A 22,990-nucleotide genomic window follows, 5' to 3' on the forward strand; every position below is an offset into this window, starting at 1 on the left:
AAAAAAAAAAAAAAAAAAAAAAAAAAAAAAAAAAAAAAAAAAAAAAAAGAAGGTCAACCGGGTTTCAACACTAAGAAAATCTGGGAAGCAACCAATTTCATATACTCTTCATATACAGGTTGAGAATTGCTTATCTAAAATGCTTGGGACCAGAGGTGTTTTGGATTTTGCATTTTGGATTTTCAAAGCTGGAATGCTTAACCTGTATCGACTTTACTCAGATATGAAATTTATTTTTATATTTACTGAGGCAATGAAGTGACAGTAACATAAAACTGAGCATAGCACCTGCTTTGATGCCCATGATCTAATAACCCCATCCAGTGTGTTTTTCTGTGTTCTGTTACTTTGATTCCTTGGGCATTTAATACTGTACTAAATTGTAAAGCTCCCTCCTGCCTTTCTTTTATGTGTGGTCTGTTTTTTTTGTTTTTTTTTTAATAGATACACGGTCTCACTCTGACACCAAGGCTGGAGTGCAGTGGCACAATTATAGCTCACTCCAACCTGGAACTCCTGGGCTCAAGTAATCCTCCCACCTCAGCCTGGAGTAACCAGGATATACGCTGCCTTTATTCTTAACTTCCTTTTGAGGCTTTTCCTTCTCTGCGCCCTTCCCTGACTTCTGCTTCTTCCAGCTCCCTAACTATGAAGTGTGCCCCAGGCTGAGATCTGGGACTGCTTGGATGTCTCATTCACCCTCAAGGTTAGGCTCTTGGTTTTGGGCGACTCTCAACACTGTGCTTCCTGATGGCTTTCCAGGGCTTTAGTTCAGCATCTGACTTCTAAATGGCTGTTGGATATATCTTCATAGGTGACCGTACACTCCCCTGCTGCCATCTACTATCCCTCCCTCTGGTTATGGTGACACCATTCTCCCATACATCTCTACTTGAAGATTGAAAGCCTTGATTGTTCCACATCCAGTAGATGGCCAAATCCCATTTACCTTTCCTTTAGGATGTCCTTTCTTACATCCATTTGTCCTCTGTGGACCAGTCCCCATCACCTCATTCCTGAACTGCTGAGTCTCCTCTCAGTTTCCCTGCCTCCAGCCTTTCTTTAGTCCACCTTGTACTGCATTTCCAGAGTGATCCTTAAGATGCTGCCTTGTATATACCACTTTTATTTCTACTAAAACTTTTTTTTTTTTTTGAGGCGGAGTCTCGCTCTGTCGCCTGGACTGGAGTGCAGTGGCCAGATCTCAGCTCACTGCAAGCTCCGCCTCCCAGGTTTACGCCATTCTCCTGCCTCAGCCTCCCGAGTAGCTGGGACTACAGGCGCCCACCACCTCGCCCAGCTAGTTTTGTATTTTAGTAGAGACGGGGTTTCACCGTGTTAGCCAGGATGGTCTCGATCTCCTGACCTCGTGATCCGCCCGTCTCGGCCTCCCAAAGTGCTGGGATTACAGGCTTGAGCCACCGCTCCCGGCCTATTTCTACTAAAACTTCTATGTGAAGAAATTTCTACCAGTAGAAATCTTTAGTAACTATCTAGAAAAGAGTCTCAATTCCTTAGCTTGCCATTGAAAGCATTCTGTAGTTTTCCTCCTTTCTTCTCATTACTCTTCACTTAGTTTTCTGTTGACTTAAATGTATCATGAGCCATCATTCCAAGGTCTACCTTTGTGTGCTGGGGGTGCGACTGTTCTCCCATCTCCCTCCCTCTCTTAACATGGTCTTTACCTGTGTGGTCTACTCTTTCCACTGAACGCACCTGCCTTCACAAAGCTTTTGTCAGTTGCCCCTTGATGAAACGCCCTCTTATGGATTCCTGTAGGATTTTTTGCTAATCATATTATCACTTATGTTTTCAAGTATAAGCCCTAGCTTCCTCCATGTTTGTAAACTGCTCCGGGGCAGGGGTCATGTCTTAAGACTTTACCTTTCCAGTGTCCAGCACCTTCCTTTGTCATAAACTATTTGAGGACAAAGGTGAAAGAGCAGAATATGAAATGGACCAAACAGTGGACAGAGTGAAGAAAGCCTCTGGAAGTCGCAGAGAGCCTTGCCAAGACTCCAGATCTCTCCCAGCCTCAGTTTTTGCCTCCTGCTTAAATATAAAGGGGGCTGGTCTGTGACCTCAGAATCTATTTCTCAGTCCTAAACCTAATGTTATGTGAATGACTCCAGTGATTGGATTCAGAAACAGTGCATTGCAGTCCTCTCCCCTTCCCTGTTGTGATGATTAAACAAGGAGAGTAGAGTGGTTTACAGAAGTAACACATAATTTAGCGAAGACAATAAAAAGTTCACAAGATAAAGTAGGATTTTTTCCTAACCACAATCACAGAAAGTGATGAGACAACTTTCAAGAAAAAAGCCGACAGCTGGAGACAAAAGACAGCATCTCCTCCTGGGATTCATTTACTTGGCTCTCAGCCTCTGTCAGTATCCAAAATAGGATTCACTGCTGTTTTCCATTCCTCCAGCATTCACCAAAGCAGTCACTTGGCCTTCCTATTTTCCTAAAAGTTAAGCCATTCCTTCTCTCCTACATGCCTCCTCTCCCTAGAAACGTGGCTGAATTTCCTCCCTTAAGTTTCACAATGTAACATCACTTCCCTTCTTTCTGTGGGGTAAGCTTTTCCCCTTTACTTCCCTCTTCCACTAAATCAAGATGAGACTTCACGAGAAATTGCTTTCAAAAAGATGAACTTTTCAGCTTATCAGTTTAAAAAGTAAATATTTCAGTGGGTAGGGATCTGATTGTATTGAACCGGTGATTACAGATTATTCCACAAGCAAGTGGAAACATGTTTTAACTGTCTCCAGAACCCTGAAATGTCTAGAATCTGACTTGTTTTGGAATTCTGACTTGAAATTCTGGCTAAAGGCTCTTTTCCTTCCATGGTTTATCAAATTCTCTGCTAGTAAGCCATCTTTTATAACTAAATCTAAATGTCTCTCTTTTCTACTAAGACTTTATTCTTTTTTGTTCCCCGTCTTCCCCTCGGGAAATACTTTTGGGAGGGACCTTATCTCAAAAGGCTTTATAACAAGATCTTTTTCTGAAACCTCTGAAGTAATACTGTTCTCCTTGGCCTCGGTGTCATGAGAAGCCCAGACTTCCAGACACTTTCTGATCCCATTAGATGTTGATTACATTGTTGGCCCTTACTCCTGGTGACTTTTTTCCTTTCAAAGTGGCAGTTGCTGTGATTGAATGGGTTTTAAATTGTCACAGTATGAGTTCTTTATGGCTAGGATTCCTTTGGATTTTCCATCATTTGTGGGGAGGGGATGAATAACGGAGAAAATAGAAGTATGAGGCTTTGTCAGACATTTATTACTGAAACTGAGAAGCTGAAACTGAGAAGCCTTATATTCTCTAGGAAGGTTACAGGGTAGTAGCACACTTTCAAAATTAATCACCAGGAGTTTTGTTTCTCACAGTGGATTCCAAACCTACTATTATCCTGGTGGCACACCTCTTCTTGGCCTTATGTCGTTGGTTGCTTCAAGGACATAAGGCTTGGTTGTGGCAGGGACTGAATTCTACTTTGCTTACCTTTTTCCTGGCCAGTTAGGTTGTTGATGGCTTGTGGAGATATTTAAAATGTTTCCTTGGGTTAAAAAAAAAAAAACAGGTGACTTGGAGAACACAGCAGAGAGGACATAAGAGATCTCTTTGGGTTGTCACTCAAGGTTGGATTGAACCTTAATGGGAAAACAGTATTACTTTTTTTTTTTTTTTTTTTTTTTTTTTGAGATGGAGTTTCGTTCTTGTTGCTCAGGCTGGAGTACAGTGGTGTGATCTCGGCTCACTGCAACTTCCATCTCCCGGGTTCAAGTCGTTCTCCTGCCTCAGCCTCCCGAATAGCTGGGATTACAGTCACATGCCACCATGCCCAGCTAATTTTTTTATTTTTAGTAGAGATGGGGTTTCATCATATTGGTCAGGCTGGTCTCAAACTTCCGACTTCAGGTGATCTGCCTGCCTCAGCCTCCCAAAGTGCTGGGATGTGCTTTCCAGAAGCAAAAGCTACCCAAATGATGTAATATGGCACTTCTGTGGAATTTTTACCCCACAATGGCTAATCAATATTAATTTTCTCATACTTGCAGACAATATTGCTGCCTGAACAACAATGGAGAAGCTCAGATTTTATTTGACAAATTTGGTATAGTAGATTTTCACTTTATGTATATTTGGGGAGTGTTGTGCTTATACAAATATATAGATCTGGTGCTTGGAGGATAGTAGTAAAGTGAAACGTTTTCTTAATTACTTTAGGGAAGCAACTCTTCCTATTGTTTAGCTATCTTTACTTCTAGCCTCCAAGAGCTGAAATCAGTAAACTCACTAGGTGAAACCAGTTTTCTAGTGGAAGCGTAGATATGGACTTGCACTAATTTTGTTTCCTTCCATTTGGAGTTTGACATTTCATCTTTCAGGCTAAGTAAATTTCAATCATGAGAGACTCCTAGTAACCAAATGTTGTATTTAGAAAATGTTATTTAAAACTGTTATTTTTTATTTTTAGAGCTGGAACATCTAAAGTTTCATAATGTATAGGCTAAACTTCAGAACACGTGTTAAACACATTCTCGTTCTAACTCTAGAGATTATGTAGAGTATTACATAATTTGGAGTATTTTCTCCCTTTGCTCAAAGTGTTAGCTATTGGAAGATCAAAATATATTTTTCCCTGTAGGCTTTAATTTGTAAACCTACTTGTAGGTTATTTAACTGTATTTATTTTACAGATCTACATTTCATAAAAATATGGATGATCATTCCTTGTGTTGTTAGAAGTATATCAGTAATTGAGGCCAACAATTACATCCACATTACGTATGCAATTTGGGGGTGAGAGAGGCATGTTTCCATTTACAAATTTGTTTATTAGAGAAGCCAGATCTGTTAGAATCAATTATGTAGATTTAGATAATTTTGATATTTCCATGTATGCTGTCGAAAGACACATCTTAACCAGATTTGTGTGTGTTGTGACCTTGCCTGCAGTGTAGAAGTGGATCCTGTCATCTGTTTACTGTTGGTGGGTATCGAACTATATTGATGTTCCAATCCATTGCATGGCTCCATGAACAAAATTTGAATCTGACTCAAGCTGAGTGTTGGATGGGTGGCAGAAGCAGAGGAAGGGTGTTAGTAGAGCCTGAAGCAAGGAAAGAGAGAGGGAAATGCTAGGTGTGCTAAGAACTGTCATGTTGTCGCTTGGCTGGAGCATCGGGCAAACGGAGGGCAGTCCTGAGAGGTGTATCCCAGAGACATGAGCCCGTCCTCAAGGCCTGAGCTCCTGGCTGGGAGTTGGCTAACTTCGTTCAGGAGGCAAAGGGAGCCAATGACAGGTTTTAAATAGAAAGAAGGGTAAACACACTAGGCATGGCCAGCACCTTTGAATTGTTTTCCAGAAACCAAGGTTTGGCCTGGCTTCCAACATTTGGCAGATCAACTTTGGAGAAGGAAAGGAACAGTGGAGACCCATGGCTCAGATTACATGCTTTCATTTAATACCTTTTTTTCTTTCAGTCAAAGCCTATAGTAACTGAAGTCTGTGGTCTTCATACCATAGAGTTCTCTGTTCTTTAGGGAAGGTGGTTAAGGTGAGAGACCGTAGTCCTGTACGTGTGAAGGGTTAGGCAAAGACCTGGAGTTATAGGAGTATAGGATACTCACAAGTAGTATCCTATAGCTGCTGAAGCTTTGTTGCCCTGTGAGTTAGTAATTGTTTCTTTGAATAAAATAATCTTGTCTTTACCTTCCATTTATATGTGCTGATGATTCATTACCAGAAGAGGGCTGATGTAGCTACTTCTAGATCATGCCAGTACATGATACCATTCCATTAAAAAAAAAAAAAGAAAGAAAGAAAAAAGGAAAAGAAAACATGCTTAATAGCCATTTTAGACCTGGGCTAAAAGCTAAAATGTTGATCTGTTGATCGTAAGATAATAGGCAGAAAGCATAGTTGTTCGTTTCAGAATTCATTTGACCACTACACTGGATATTTTGGTTTAAACTTCTTAAACTAAGTAGTTCAAGAGAAACAGAATTTCCCTCCATGGCATCTCATTGTGAATTGCATTTGCCTGATGATCTCGCTCTCACTGGGGAGAGGAAACTCTCGCCACCACTGGCTCCTATAACCCAGGTTGTCCTGGTCTTCCCTGACTGACTCCTGTTACTTTTGGTAAAGTCACAGCTTTGCTTTCTCGATTTCCACAGCACACAGTTTTCTGTTCCTTTTGGTGAGAAGGAAGGGAATGGCTTTCTGAAGTACCCGAGATGGGAAGAACACAGTTCTCTGTGGTGCATGGTCTTGAACTGTGTCCATCTGGTTACCCCCGTGTGGTCATGTTCCTTGTTCATTACCCCCTTGAAGTACGATGCTCTGGGCATTCTGCCTCTCCTGCTGCTGTCTAAGAAGGCATTAGTTTTTTTTATTGATGAGTCATGGAACGTATAGGAAACCCAGATTCTTGAGTTGTTTTTTTTTAAATAAAAAACTGTAATAATTAACTCTTACTAATTCATATCTCTGTTTTGCATAGTTGTTTTTAAATGTGAATATAAGACTTAATTTTTGTTCCAATTAATTTTGTCCTTAATGTGAATCTTTTCAGATTCTATTTGGATGGGGTTCTGGTTCACTCAGCTTCTATATTGGCTGTTCCTCCTCCTAAAGTGGTGTCATCTAGAAGTTTGAGAACTATACCATTGACATACTTATCAATCAAGTGAATATACTAGAATGAATGCCTTGTAATGTATCACTGAAGGCTTTTTCTCCAAGTTTAGTCTTTAAGCCTGACTATTACTCTCCTGACACACATGAACTCAAATGGTATTCTGGAAGAATTTAGTATCTTAAGTCCAGAATATTTCAAATGAATCTGGGTATACCTTGCAATATTGGCCTACTGCCAAAGATGGCTATGATGTGGGATTAGGTTAGCACCAGTAAGGAGTTAGAAGCAATGAAAAACAGTGTGGTTTATGAGAAGGAGGGTTTTCATTTTATACTGCTATTTGATTTGGTTATTCTCTATTCTGTTGAATTAGTTCCTTGAATATATGGCCATCTGTTTTTTTCCTAAAAGAATGTAAAAAATCTGATTTGAAGCTCTATGGGAATAACTGGATTAGCCAACAGGTGGACTTTGGAGCCAAGTGTTTGTCAGCCTGAATGTCTGTGCAGTTTCTCCAGAGAAGACTTGTCTACTTTGGAGATGTTGGCCTGGCTTCCAACATTTGGCAGAATGAAACTTTGGAGAGCGAAAGGAATAGTGGAGGCCCGTGGCTCAGATTACGTGCTTTCATGTAATACCTTTTTTTTTCTTTCAGTCAAAGCCTGTGATAACTGAGGTCTGTGGTCTTCATACCACAGAGTTCTGTTCTTTAGGGAAGGTGGTCAAGGTGAGAGACGGTAGTCCTGTACGTGTGAAGGGTTAAGACAGAGACCTGGAGGTCTAGTCTCTCTCTAAATAAACTTACAACTGGTTTCTCAAGTTTCCAGCCTCATGTCTCACTCCTGTTTTTTGTGGTACACAGTCTCTCCAAACTTGAGCCTCTCTGGGTTTCTATGAGAGTAAATTATTTTTCTTGGTATCTCCTCCGTAGGGTCTTTAGGCTATAGCAGAGTTGAGGAAGTTAAATTGGGCATCATTCTGTCTACTTTGTCTTTCCAAAATCTGTTGAAATCGCTCCTCTGCTGTCTTTCCTCCTATTCTCTTGCCCTTAGCTGTTTAATTTTTATTTTATTTGCTATCATTTTAGTCATTCTTGGAAAGGAAAGGTGAGAAATATGTAGTCAATCTGCTACATTTAACCAGAGGCCTATATTATATTATATTCCTAAGAAAAGACTGCAAGTTAGTTGAGTTTCTGTACAGTTTAGAGCAATATGTCATATAGCTGAAAGCTTATTACTATGAAACTAAAGCTATTTCTAAATGACCTATAATGACACACTGACATTACTCAGTTTCTGATTCGACTAATTTATAGGACATCCAGAGGATCTGGCAGTTGTTCCTTGTGTGGGAGCTGCATGATGTCCTGGAGGGGCAGTGTTGTGGAATGGGGCAAGGGTGTCCTCTCACCTGACTCTGTGATGCTCTGAGTCAAATTACTCCCCTCACCTAGTACCCAGCTCCTTATTTTGTGAATAAGGGTCTGGTCCTCAAGGTATTCTCAGCTTCTCTGGTCCTGAGGCTGTACCTTCTGGAGCACAGATTCTGGTGGACTCTAATGCAGACCTCCATCTGCTCCTCAACAGTAACGGTACATTAACTGGGTGATTTAAATGGCCCAGTTGGCTCTTTGAGGATAGGAAAAAAGATGAGAAATCCTGTTACAGTTGGCATTAGACTCTTGGAGGAAGAGAAATGTGATATTAGAGCAACCTCCATTGAAACCATCCTCGCTGTAAATAGTGTCACTGATGTATTAAAGAAGACGTGTCAGAGGAAGGGGAGTGGGTTCAGTGGAGTCAAGCTACGTATGCTAGAGTAGATATAATGAATCATGCGATCGACTTATGTCCTGTTCAGTTGAAAGATGTAAAAACATAGTTAGTCTCAAGGCCTAAAAACAGATTCCACACCTGTCATAAGCAGGTCAATTCAATATGGTCTGTGTTCTAGGTTTATTTCAGTGGAAAGTTTAGAAATGGACTTCAAATTAGTTTAAATAATAATATTAGCTCATATAAGTCCAGGAGTGACTTACCCATGGCTAGATCCTGAGGCCTGGGTATATTTAGGCCTCACTCTCTTACCATCTTTTAATTGGGTCAAGTTCTCAACCCCTAGCCAACTACTGTGCTGGGGAGAAGGGTGTTCTGACTTGTCCTTCCCTATGCAGCCACACAGAAGGGAGAGGAGTGGTGGAATGGGAGAGACTGACATGACAGCTTTCTACCACCCTCCACTCTATATGTGGAAAGTATAATCACTTGTGAAGATTTAATTTGCAGAATAGGAGACCAGAAAAGAGTAGGAAATTTGGACTTTTCAAAAAGGCAGAAGCCACTGGAGGATACAAATCATATAATGAGTGACCAGATGAGATTTGTGTCTAAAGCTCAACCTGAGATCTGTGTGGAGACTCAGTCACCTTAAATTGAGTTGGAAATAGAAAACCAGGTAATGATGAGAAACTGACAGGACCTGGCCAAGAACCAGGAATCTGTCTTCTGCCACATTTGGATTTCACCCAAAGAGGAGTTGCCAGTTCACCGTGGGAAATCTGACAAATGAGAAACGTGTATATAAAAGTGAGTGTATGTACCATAGTTGCCTAAAATAAGCACCCCAGGCTTAGACTCCATCCACAGAAGCCATTTCTCAGTGAAGTGTTTGCCACAAATGGGCTGCACTTTGAAGTCTCAGAACTCGAGTCCTCTTCACCATCTGGACATTACTACGAAGATCCTTCCTAGTGATGGCTGAGCCCACATCCTCTTCTCTGGGATCATGGTCCCAGAAATCCACAAATGGATTTCAGCAAGTGGATCGAATGGATTTCACTCAAACCCCTTAAAAATGTGTGAGGACAAGGTCTGTTCCACTTACCAGGTTAAGAGGGTGCTAAACTGAAGGCGTTTGAGAACTCTGCTGCATGAGAGGACCCCCTGAAGAAAGGGAGTACCCTGCTTCCTCTCAGAGCTGCCTTTTTGGGATGCCAAACTCCTGTTACCCAATTTATCTCCGAAAGAGACCCACAGTATAATGGATGTTTGCATGGCAGATTTATTCCTGGGGCCGTCCCTGCTGGAACATGGAACATGTTTTTCTAAAGAGATCTTGTTATCAATATGGCAGCAAATGAAAGTAATGCTGATGTTATTGTTTCAGCTAACGGTGTCCAAACTTCTCTGTTTAAATAAAGTTTGAGCTTTAACAGCTTGTATCTCCAATTTATGTATATTTACAAATTAAATACTTTTAGTACTGTATTAATGTTATATATCCTAAAAAGCAGAAACAAACTAGACGTTAAAGGATAAGAGGAAAAAAAACATATACAGGAATATTCTCTTCACATTTCAATGAATTGTCATAGTTACCTCATCTTTTAAACCATTTGTTACCTCACTTTAAACCCAGGGATTAAATAGATGTTGCAGAGTAAGTTGGAAATATGTACCCTCTTCTTGTAACTGCTTCTTTGGAAATTATGTTTTAAGTTCTAAACAACCATTTTACAAAAATTGGAAATGCAATTTTGTTAAAAATTTGAGACCATTAGTCTTTTCCTCCTGCCATATTGAATCACCTTGATAGTCGAAGCAAACTGTGATAAGAATGGAATTGCAGTCTTCCCAATCCCACACCCATTGGCATGTGGGAGGATGAAACTAATCCAATGTGCTGACATTTTTTTTCTAATCTCTGGTCTCTTTGTTTATACTATGAACTCAGTATTAATAGCCTTCATTTTTGAATTGTATACAACCAAACAACAAAACCTTAAATTTGAGGAAAATCTGTAAGCAAAATTGGGTGTGTCGTAAAGCACCAGGATTTTTTTTTGTTTTTTTGTTTTAAAAGCTTCATTGAAGAGTCTTTTCAGGAGAGAGAGTGAAATGCAGGACTTGCTTTCTTCTGGGTTATCTGTCACGTATAATTGCCAAATAGGAAATAGGAGAAAAGACTGGAATGAAATATACAAAATTCTACCATTAGTTGTGGATAGTGATTTTTTTAGGTGACTTTTTCCCTTCATTTCTCAGTTTTTAGTGAAATAATTGCTTTGTTTAAAAAACAGGAAAAAAAGTTTCCAAATATTACTGCCTTTCTGAAAAGTGCCAGAAGCTTATCAGTTTGATTTAATGTCTATTTCAGCAGTGGTGCCTCTACCCGCAAAGCCTGGTAATTTTTGCATCTGAGTTTAAGTGACTGTGTGGTTGCATGCATTTTGCTGTGAGTGCTACTTATGCCATGAGGGAAGCCAGATATAGCTGCGTTCTTGATGTCTGTCTGATATCAGTCTTGCAGCCAGAAATTTTTGAGGTCTCTTTGCTGAAGGAGAGAAAATCCACAAAGCACACTTCCTCCACCTCTGTTTCCCTACTTCAGTTTTTTCCCTCCCCAGCTCCCCAAACCATACTCATTCATGGAAATTATTTTTCTGCTGTCACTGGAAAATAATACAATTCTGATACTTCAGGCATGAGATGACTCTGATTGTTTTTCGGTGCTCTTGCCTCAGACAAAATTAAATCACCAGCAGTGTGTCGCCAACATACATCAAAGCTCTTGTCTATCTGGGTTCTGTGAGAGCCTTGCAAGTTTCTGAATCAGTTAGAAATTATTGTGGAGCTGAGACTAATGAATGAGGAAGTTCTATTTTATTTTTCAGATATAATTTCTCTTGTAGCCCATGTGTGTGCTTGTGCTTTCTCTGAAATACAACCGGCCCGTTTTCCCCTGGCCTGTGTTTCCTCCCAGTGTGTTGGTGACTGCTGTCATTTTAATACAAGTAACCCTTCTTGGCAGAAATAAGATTAGGTAATTTTCTGACCTTCTAATCCCAGAGGCGCCAATTCTCCTGGCTTGCCATTTTGGTTTTACGTTTTCCATGAAAATATTTTGAACATTAAATGAGTAGTGGAAGCAGTTGGCAGTTGCTTTTCATGGGACACATTTATTTCCACATATCAATGAAAATACCCAAGTCATATTAAAATATTTTGTGCTACCGAACTCAGAAATTTTGTGGTATTAACGTTAAGCATAATGGCCCAAAATGTACTCGTTAAAAAGTAGAAATAAAATGTTCACGTTTTTGCCTCAGTGATCTCAGTAGTATATTTATACCAATTAAATATTTAACTTACATATAAACCATATTCTATGGTTACTCTTAAGAAGCAAGATACTTAGTGGACTGTATATGCCATGATTTATTCCCTGAAGGCGTATACATTTCCAAGTTTCCTTTGAACAGGCAAATTCAGTCAATTAGCAAGTATTTAATGAATTCCCCAAGGACTTCCAGTGGATCAGGAGCCCCGTTGCCGCTTTCCTTCTCAATTGTTTCAACTTGACAGAGTGAAAACGACTGACGTTCAGAGTCTGATTTCTTTCAGTATATTCATTGCAGCTTTATGTTTTTAAAACTTCATGATAAATTCAGTCAAGGAAGAAAGGAGTGGGAATGCACTCCTGACCCAGTCTCCCAGCGAAGCCACCCACCAAGTGTAGCCACACTGCCTGTCCCCCTGAATAAACACCCGATCAGTTTGAGGAGGGAGGTGCCTTAGTTCTCCTCTCTGTGTATTCTTCTGGGTTTCCATCTGCTCTCCCCTAACCTAGGTATTCAGCTTAATAATTTATTGTACCTCAGAGTGACTCACTTGGAAATTGTGATATTAATCGTTGGCAACACTAACAGTGAAGATAACATTATAATGGCACTCGATTATATGCCTGGACTCATTGTAAGTATTTTATAATTAATAATCTAATGAATCTTCAACTACCCCAACAACCCTAGACATAATTATCCCCATTTTTCGGATAAGGAAGTGGAGACAGAAAAAAATTAACATGTCCAGAATCAAATAGCTAGTAAGTAATACAACTGAGATTTAGTCATGGAGTGTGGTTCCAAGAGCCCATGCTCTTATCCTCTGTACTGCCTCCCTCTGGGCCCAGAAAGCTTTTCTGCCACCAGCATTTCTAGGATTTATTAAAATTTGCATTCCACATTCTTGGTGTCCTTGGTTTATGCAGCAAATGCAGCAATAGTATTTCAAACCTACATTCAAGCATACCTCACCTCTCAGCTACCATCTCATACTCTCTTGGGAGTGTGGCTCATTATGCAGATCAGAGAACCCTTAAAAGAGGATCTTGCAGCCAGCATTTTTACCTGTAATAGAATTTACTCTTCAAAGGCACCTAAGGGGCCTGACCTGAACATGAGGAAATCCGACCTACCTAGGTTAGGAGACCAAGGAAATGATAGCGGGAACATCACCAATGCTGCCTTAATCATCTGGACTCTCTCAAACTTTAGCAGACCCTGACTGAATTTTAACAGCTACCAAAATCAGATCAAGGAGGCAGAATAGATATATGTTCAGACTCAGTTCTTTGTGTTCTCCAGAGTTGGAGCTGCAGAACTGGGCATAACATTGAAATGAAAGAATACCCCCTCAAAATGATTCGTTTCCTGGAGGAATGTAAAGTGGGGAAAGTCTCTTTACTGAAATAGTTTCTCCGCAGGAGAAATGGTGCCCAGTCCAGAAATCTTTTTTACACCTTAAGTAAAGGAGTACTTCTCCAAGCCCTGAATCTCCTTGTGTAGCTTTATCATGAAGGGACATGGGCCAGGAGAGAGTTGCCCAGCACTGTGCCCTCAAATGGCGGGATTGTTAAATCCACATTCACCATTTTATTTGTGTTTCCCCACTCCGTTCCTGTATACATGATAAGAGTTGGATCTTTTTCATTCCCGAGTACTAAATTCCACTTAAATTAATGTTTTCCTCTGAGGATTATTTACCGTTCTCTTGTTTAGTGGAGTGAAGAAACTAATGCACTTGCATAGTCGAATCAGATGTAAAAATTACTTGGAAATTCCTTTTGGGAAGTAATATGGAATCTATGTGTGTTTGGTTATTGGAATCTAAGGTAACAAAGAGGCTAGTGTTTTCATTTAGAGAAAATTCCTCTTTGATTCATTTTCAAGTGTATTGAAGTCAGACTTTTGAAGAACCCAGAATATGAAGTGAAAAGGATGAGGAGAGTTTATGGTGTTCTCTGAAATTATTTTTTTTTAAAAGCCCATTTTATTGTGGAGCAGTTTAAAGTTTTATATGGCACCTTTCACCTTGGGCAGCTTTAGGAACAGAATCGGCTCACTCATAAACGATTCCAGAAAATCTACTGGGCACAGCCTAGGAAAAGCAGAACTTACAAGGAGCATTTTAGGATCATCGTTGGTAATCACATGCTCTTGGAAGTTTGCCAGAAGACTGAGGTTACCACCTGAATTTCTGGCAGCGAGCTCAAGAATCCTAATTGGATCAAGCCTTAGTTTTATCTCCTTTCATAAGATATTTATGTGTTTCATGTATCTTTGGGCTGAATTGCCAGAACCCAAGAGTTCATAATTAGACAAGAAACCTGCCACTGCTTTTAGTAGCTTGTGTTCTATTTGTCATCTGCATATCCGGGGCCTTTGAAGAAGTATGGTATTACGCACAAGGCTGGGTGGAGCATTGAGTTTCCTTGAGGAAATGGGCAGGAAGAAGAGTCCCATTTTAACTCTAGTTGTTTTCTGTATATAATATCTGCACTCAGCAGATATTCTCTGTTTTCTGTCTTTTAAAGGGAAATTGGAAACTATGGGTAGAGATAGAGACCTTTTTTGAGGGATTTGGGTTTAGTAAAAAGCCTGTCTAGGAGGTCTTCCCTGGCATGCTGAAGCATAGGAAGATGCTACAGTGTGCTCCTCTACTATGATCTGATGCAGAGTTGCCACTTCTAGTCACACTCCACAAAGGAAGAACGTGGTAAGGCTAATTGCATTTTCTTTTTGAAGTGTTTCTCTCAGAGCTTTCCTTGGCTTGCTAGGATCATGACCCTTGATTTTATTCAAATATATGTATATCTATATTTTATGTATGATTTCAGACTTATAGTAATGTGAAGAGTTCATCTCACATATGCTAAATGTTGAAAGTGACCATGGAGCATTTAAAGGTAATTTTCAGTATCTTGATGGTATATTATATGATAAATAGGTTTCTTGATATGTTTTAATGTCTTTTATCATCAAAGTAACAATTAAGCCATTTCATTTTCATGAACTATCAGTTCATAAAAGTAAGCACCACCAAATTCAGTTAGTCAGCAAATATTGAGCACCTGTGATTCTTTTATTTGCTAGTCATAATAGAGCTTTAAGTTTAAACTCTGTGTTAATGACAAGTGACTCAAAACATTCCCCTCCTGTTAGCAGTAGAGAGTGGTAGGACTTACTCTTTTGCATATACACTGTATCTCCCTATTCTTTTTCCTCCAATGTCTCCCCATCCTATGAGTTCTTTTCCATTTAAGAGCAGAGAATGATCAGATGAACAGAGTTGCTTCAGAAAGAGTCATCCTAGACCATCTGTTAGACTGACAAAATTTCATAGTAGTTAGGATTAAATGTTATTTGTAATCTAGGGATTTGGGGCAGCCAAATAAATCTTAGGTGACTAAGGATGGATTTGAATAATTCTCAAGGAAATGTTGATTTAATAATAAATGTTTCTGACATGTTGTTGCCATCTGGCTGGAGTTTTGATGAAGGGAGACAAAGGGACAGTGAGAGAGAGGAGAGAGAAGTCACATATGTGCCAGTTAGTATCACCCCAAAACTATTAATCACAAAGAAATAGCCATTTTATTCCTTTTCTCAATCATTAGATTGTTTCTTGGAATGAGGGCTTAAGAAACCCAGGGTTTCAGAGTATCTGTCAAGTTAAGGAAACTTCATTGCATTCATATTTGTGTTTGGAGCAGGTAGTATGAATACTTTGGTCACCTTTTCTTAAATTCATGACTTGAGGTGCATTCTAGTCAGAGACATTGAGAGGCATTTGGGGATTTGAGATACACATTTAGTTATCTAAAATAATTATAGGAAAACATCAAACCTTTCGGCAACTTTCCCCCCTCAACATGGGTATTTTCAGCTTGTGCAATTCACGGTAGGTGTTACATACATTTTCCAATATAACTTGCCATGTAAATAAATATTCCATATGACTCCAAAACAGTTTGTTTCAAAGAAGCCTGTTTCCTCTGCTCTGATAGCCTCAGATAAAGTAGATGGGCCTATAACACTCATTTCTTCTCTTCACTAATATTAGTGATAGTCAGGTTTATAGAACACTGCCTGCCTGCTGGCTGTTTTGCTAAGTGCTTTACAGGTATTTCATTTAGCCCCGTAACAAGCTTCTGCAGAAGGTACAGAGGGGGATTTACTGTTGCTAAGGAAGCTCAGACTCAAGGTTTTTCACTTGCACGGCCACTTCCGAAGTTCTGGAAGCACCTAGCTGTGGGCTCACAAGATTATAAGTCTTTGCAAATAACTGCCTGCTCCATACGCTTCAGACTTCTCCAATCCTGGTTTTGCTCCTGGGTAGATACTTTAAATCACCTCCATTTTATAGTTGAGAAGACAGAATGTAAGGAACCTGCCCCAGGTCACATAGTGATTGGTAAAGCCTGGCTTTAAGCCCAGACCGTTTGGCTCCAAGCCTCCTTGAAGCACTCTGCACATGGTGAAGAGTCTGGGTTTTTCTAAAGATCCGTATGAAAGTTCTGCCTCATATAAATATTATATTAATTATACTTAATTTGCAATTCTATATTCTTGTGTTCAAATGAGTCCTTTAATAAATTTTCAAAGTACTTTTCGTTAAAGGTTTTTTGAAGTGTTGGTACATTGATGTGTGTATAATTACGCATTAATCTGAATCTGAAAGTTAATGTAAAAAAACTACCAAGTAAACTGACAGAGTCTCTGGTCTCAGCTTTTTGGGCATGTGAATTCAGAATAGGGAGGCAAAGGGAGTGTCTGGAGATGCCTGAAAGCTGAGGGACTTGAGCAAGGTGTGGACATGTTGACTCACATGGCCTGTTGCTATTATGTGCTAGTGTTTAGGCATCTAATTCTGGAAGACTTGTCATGTAACTGGACTCCTCACTCACTCACTGAAATCCACTGAGACCCAGTATCCCAGCATTGGAAGATAGAATACAGCCATACTATATTAATTGGATTAAGCAGAAACGCAAATCTCAAAACTATTCTGGGTATGTTGTTTTCCTGCTTCAATGTGGATGGATGTGACTTTCATGCTTGTTCTTTTCTCCCCTGGAGTTTAGAAAATTCAGTGTTAAAAGTGATACAATTTATTTTTGCTTTTATTTTAGAGTTTCCTTTAAGGTGAAAGCTAGTTAACAAAATAGTATCTTTGTGTTTGAGGTGGTAATAAACTGTTTAGGTAATTGTGTTTCATAGTTTGAGTCTACAGTATAAAACCAGAAGGTTGTTTAAATTCAAAATTATATAGGTCCCGTACAACTTAGTGTCAGTAAATTGTCAGAGATATAGTAAAAACTAGAGATTACTGTGGATTAATAGAGTTGAAGTGTACTAAGGTAGACAATGATTTGGATGTTCATTGGCAACACTGACTATGTGAAATAGCCTTATAATAAATATGACAGCTTGCAGAACCCACTGGATACCATGATATTTGTCTCAAAGTTCAATACATATTCTTGCTATTTCTTTCAGACACTTTGGCAAATTGGTAATCATGACTATCTTAGAGACATTACTTATAACTTTCATAGCTGTCAAGAAAATTTGTTGGCATTTTCTTCCCATGAGGAAATTCCATTTTAGAGATGATATGGGGGAAAGAGGATTAATGAGAAAGATCATTAACATATTTGGCTGTGGGAACAAAGTGAACATAGGAGACAGCCATGACTAATGGGTGAAACAACACCCATATCCTGTGGTCATATGAATATTCTGAGTTGTGATCTGGCTAAACAGTAGGTCTCTTTCATTTTAACTTGGTAAGAATATCTAATTTACAACACTGAAACAAGAGGACACCACTTTGTAAGGATTTGTGTCGCAAGACAAATTTTAGATGGGAGCATATATTTACTGATGATGTGTGAGAATGTAATACAAACTGAACTCCTAAATTAAAGAGTTGGAAGTGTGACATAAAGAAATTTCTAAAACTGGGAAACTCTCTTCTCATGGAAAAAAGGAGAGACTTGCAGGGAGTGAGAAGCACTGAAATAGGGAAATGTTTTAGTACCTTAATCCTCAGTAAAAAACAAAACAAAAAAGACTTATTCTCTGCATTTCTCACCAGTGATTGAAGGTCAAGCTCTTGAGTTTTTTTTTTCTCCCTGAGGAAACGTTTCTGGAATTAAGAGTTTTGGAGAAGAAGATTTGCTTTTCAGAATGAAGTCTTTAAAATTTTTGACTGCAATATATAAATTCTACAATCCAAGAAATTCCTGTAGCTGGGGAAGTGTTTGTTGGGCTCATCTCTTTATAATCAGAAAATTCTTTTAAGGTATGGGGAGCACATAGGAGTATGAGAATAAGAATTGAGATAATGGTCTGTTTTGCAATCCTCTGTAGTAATACAGCTCAACTGATTGAAGAGAAGTCAGTGGAATGGTAGTTTTCATTTTAGAGAAATCACAGTATGTGAAGATAGTCATGCAGCTAGGTTCAGATAACTGAGGTGAAAATGGACACTGGGGTTCTTTACTCATTGCACCAAATATTTATATCTGCAAAATAGTACATTAATTTGTATCCTCCAAATACAGGAAGAGTAAACCTTTTTGCAAATTAGGCTGTGTTAATATATTTTACTGCTTTAGATGGACTAGATCCTTAATTCTTGTTGGATCAGTATAGCTTTGCTGAATTGAAAAGTCAGTGTGAAAAATTCTCTCTGTTAAAGGAAGAAATGTCAAGGTATTATAGCTTTCAGCTCATTATGCTATAAGGAATGATAAGATGGGCAATGTTACATATAAGAATTTGATTAGGGCCTTCTTATTAACATTTGTGGTATCACATTGATTAGTTTCTGAAAACACATTGATGTTCTGTGTTGTTTATGTATGAGATATAAGTTCTCCCTCTCCCTCTCTCTCTCTGTTATCTAAAATTGTACTACCTAAGAGTCGTATTTCAAGGACATTGATATGTTAGCTCTCTTAAGAGAGTCTTCAAATTGAATTTTAAATGAAAATATTTTTAAATGATGAAAGCAACTGTTAACATCCAGTAACAGTAAAAAACAAACAAACAAAAAACCCAAAAGCTTATTGCTGCCCTAATTTTGTAGGAAAAGGATTAGACAATTTAACTGTACAGTGGCCATTTTTAGAATCCGCTATTTAATATCTTCTTGACTGAGGACTGAGAATCATATCAGGACTCCAATTTGCTTTCATCCTTTGACTACACATTAACTAGAGAGAAGGTTGTAGTGGAGCAGAAATGTGGCATATATGGTAGTGATGCATCCCTTAACAACTGGGATACCTTTTGAGAAATGTGTTGTTAGGGGATCAGTTGTTCACACTTGATAGTGTCCTTACACAAATTTAGACGGCACAGCCTACTTACTACACATCTAGGCCATATGGTGTAGCCTATTGCTCCTATGCTACAAACCTGTACAGCATGTTACTATACTGAGTACTGTAGCCAGTAGCAGCACAGTGATAAGTATTTGTGTACCTAAGCATATCTAAATATAGAAAAGGTATAGTAAAAATGTGGTATTACAATCTTACAGGACCACTGTTGTATATGTGGCCTGTCCTTGACTAAAATGTTGTTATGCAGCACATGACTGTAATTGCAAAATAGTTCTCTAGATCACTAAAAACACTTGCCGGAGTGATTGTATCCAAACCCACGTAGAGGGCATTAGAAAAAAATAGTCCTCACGAGGATCACTTTTGCTGCCCTGAAAACTTCTCATCTTTTCTTTTTAAGCTAACTCCTCCATTTGTGTGTTAATTGAAATCACTAATATTTCACAATATTAGCTGTTTGGAAAAACATCTGATTGCAGTTTCTGGTTGCTATTAGTTATCATTAAGTGTTTACTTACAGGGTATTTAACCTTATACTTCTTTAAAGAAACAGCAGTATTTTTTCAGATTCTGAGCGTTTTAAATAGGCATTTAGTTGAGATGTAATAGTGTGGCCAGAACACAGCTGTCTCTTGGCTGTTTTCTCACCTCACTGGCTATCCCTTCTTGGTCTCCACTGGTTCTTCAGCCCCTGCCCATCCGCCATGTTGGGATGTCCTAAAGCGCTATCCTCCCACCTCTTCTCACTCAGTGCCAGGGCTGTAAAAAACCATCCAAACACTGACCTCTAAGTCCATACTGCCAGCCCAGACCATAATTCCAGACTCATATTCAGCTGCCGCCTCATCATCTTTTCTTCAATGTTTAATAGGTATTTAAAACTAAACTTTCTAAAACCAAACTCTGAACTCCACATTCTTTCCCATATGTAAATGGCAACCCAATCCTTCCATTTTTGCCAGCCAAAAACATTGACATGTTTCTTGATTCTTCTTCCTCATACCCCACAGTAATCTGTCACCAAACCCACAGCTAAGCTATGAGCACATGTATGACCTGTTTTTGATGGTTTATTTGCTCCTTGTTTCTTGTTTTTGTAACTGGTCTCTGCATCCACCCTTACCCTCTACAGTCTGTTCTCACCACAGCAGCTGAGTGATTCTTTTAAAATATAAGTCAGTTCATGTTATTCCTCTGCTCAAAACCCTTTTTCCCTTGCACCCAGTATAAAAGCCTCTAAGTCCTGAAAGTGGACGCTGTATGATCTATACCCTACCCCTACCACCACCTCCACCTTCCTTCTTGTTTTTGCTGCCCCAGATACATTGATCACCTTGCTGTTCCTCTAGCATTTCAACAACGACTCCTCAGAGCCACGCTTTCCCCAGGCTTGTTGCTCACTTCCTATAGGTCTCTGCTCAAATGTCACCTTATGCTTGAGGCCATTTGGAGCTTTCTGTAAGTCTGGCAATACCCTCCTTACCACTCCCTCCATTGCCTGAATTCTCCAGCACCTCTGGGGTGTGTGTGTGTGTATGGTAGGTATGTGTGTGTAGGAACTCATTCCCACAAGACAGCATGGGTCCCTCAGGACCCAAACACCTCTTAAAGTTCCCACCACCACTCAACACCATTACATTGGAAAACATGCTTCAACATGAATTTTGGTGGGAACAAATCATATTCAAGCCATAGCAGGCCCTGTGCCTATTCAGAACATTTAAGGATTTTCTCCTGTGATCTCAGTGTCTTAGGTTTGGAAGCAAATTTGATCATTCAACATCTACTTCAGTAGGCAAGTTCTCTGATCTATTAAGTTTAATTGAGCCCAGGCTCATTGGGGCTAAAGCATATACCTTGTGATTTCATTGAAAGTAACTTGGCATCATCTGTTGTTCTGTAATACCTGGGTTTGGCTAAATTGGACCAGCCTTTAACTAGAAGGATGCATTGGTCCAAGAATGAAAGATCAGACTGACATCTGATGAGCAGTCTTCCTTTACAGATTCACTTTACTGTAGGATTTCCATGACAGGTCTAAAAAATGCAGAATAATAGAAAATGATAGATCTTGTGGGGAAAAGAGACTACTTTTTACTTTTATTATAGGAATGAAATGTGTTTGGGGTCCATCTCCTACTTTATAGTATTATACAGTAGTTTTAAGATTTGGATCCTGCTTATGAAAAATTTATAAGCCATCTCCATATTGTTTGTTCTAGACAAGCTTATGTTCTACTATCTACAGAAACATATGATTTGGCTTTCTTTAAAGATTTTTTTTTAAATGGAAGGGATATTATTCTATAAATCATTTATTTAAAGTACAAATATTAGTTAACATGAATGAATAAGCACCACAGCTATAGGATAGGAGCTGAATTCAAATTTGGGAACCATGTTCTCTAGCTGGAAGGCACCATGTAAATAATTTGAGTTATTATAAATTATGGTCTACTTCAGGAATGAAATGTTTGGAAAATGGGTGTTTGAGTTATCTAAGGTATGGCTATATACTTCTTATAGTGCCTAACACCAGATTGTTTGGCAGACTTGAACAGGCTTATATTTTCTGGTGCAATGAAGATGGTGCTGGGATACCATTGATGGAAGTTACTCTAGAGATAGGGTAATAGGTAGAGATAACTTCAAGAGTCTCAAATGTGTCTAGAGAAATATTATAGGCAATTTTTGTTAACAATTTAAAGCTTTGTAATGCTCTAATGCTAAACAAAGTCACTTAATTAGTCCCTTTTAGAAGTAAGTTGTCATATCACATCAAAAAAGTAAAACTGAGCCTGGGTGTCTCTGCTGCTGTTAAATACCCCTGGCATAACTGCATTGCCTTATCCTTAGCAAATAACAAAATCTACATTCTTAATTGTTCACAGTAATATACAAGTCAGGTATAATTATCCCCACGTTCAGATGTAAAAACTGTTAAGATAATTAAAGTAACTTAGTTGAAATCATTCAACTGGTTAATAGCAGAGACAGAGTTTGAACTCAGGCCTGAGTCACGACTGTCTTATAAGGCCTCTTCACCCAGTGATAAGTAATACTACAAATTAAACATTTGTAAAGTTAGAATTTTAAAAACTAAAATTACCCATAATTTTATATCCTAGAGATATAAATGCTTTTAACATTTTACAATATTGTTCCTTATTGGTTTATGAAAGTGTTCAATTAGCTTAGTTTAAGCTCCTGAAAAGCATATGGAAATCATTTAAATTGTAACATGTTTTCTTCTAAAATGGTAGTTAATGACCCTAGCCCCTCAAACTAAATTGTTAGTTACTTGCAAATGTTGTGGCATTTAAACACACACATAATTTAATTTGAAAATAAAAGCTGTCATTTGAAAGCCTGATTTTGTTCTATGCATGGGTGCCACAACACTTCTCCAACCTTTTCACCTTGTTGCACTCCTGTGCGGATATGTTTGTGGGTTTCCTGTTGACTGCAAACTAAAATTTTGCATCTCATTTTTCTCCCTCATGGCTCCTACCTTTCCAGTCACATTCATCCCTTGTGAGTCATTGTTTTCGGTCCCATCCTAGCCCTTCAGTTCCACTCCATGGAATAGAATAAATTTATCCCAATAAAACTTTTTTTCCTCTCCAGAAAGGTTTTTTGTGTTACCTTTCTGGGGGTGGGGGAAGAAAAAATGTTTGTTTGTTTGTTTGTTTAGTTTGAGACAGAGCCGAGGCTGGAGTGTGGTGGCACAGTTGCGGCTTACTGCAATCTTCACCTCCCAGGTTCAAGCAGTTCTCCAGTCTCAGCCCCCTGAGTAGCTGAAATTACAGGCACCTGCCACCGCACCTGGCAATTTTTTTTTTTTTTTTTTTTTTTTT

At 38.9% G+C, this 22,990-nt stretch overlaps 1 protein-coding gene across 4 annotated transcripts in view; it reads left to right on the forward strand.

Annotated features, from left to right (window-relative positions):
• The window catches only part of LOC108512897 (colorectal mutant cancer protein), a 272,212-nt gene that overhangs the window by 49,694 nt on the left and 199,528 nt on the right, over window positions 1-22,990 (forward strand). The window contains exon 1 of one of the 4 annotated variants that reach the window (XM_017848450.1): window positions 14,292-14,494. The exons of 2 other annotated variants lie outside the window; for them this stretch is intronic. The gene's annotated coding sequence lies outside the window, so the exon portion shown is untranslated. Of the gene's footprint in view, window positions 1-14,291; window positions 14,495-16,724; window positions 16,791-22,990 lie in introns of those variants that run through there. One more of the 4 variants, XM_017848452.1, reaches the window with a different exon arrangement.

The sequence above is a fragment of the Rhinopithecus bieti genome, unplaced genomic scaffold (genome assembly GCF_001698545.2).
Source record: "Rhinopithecus bieti isolate Rb0 unplaced genomic scaffold, ASM169854v2 scaffold_31072, whole genome shotgun sequence".
Classification (NCBI taxonomy): Eukaryota; Metazoa; Chordata; class Mammalia; order Primates; family Cercopithecidae; genus Rhinopithecus; species Rhinopithecus bieti.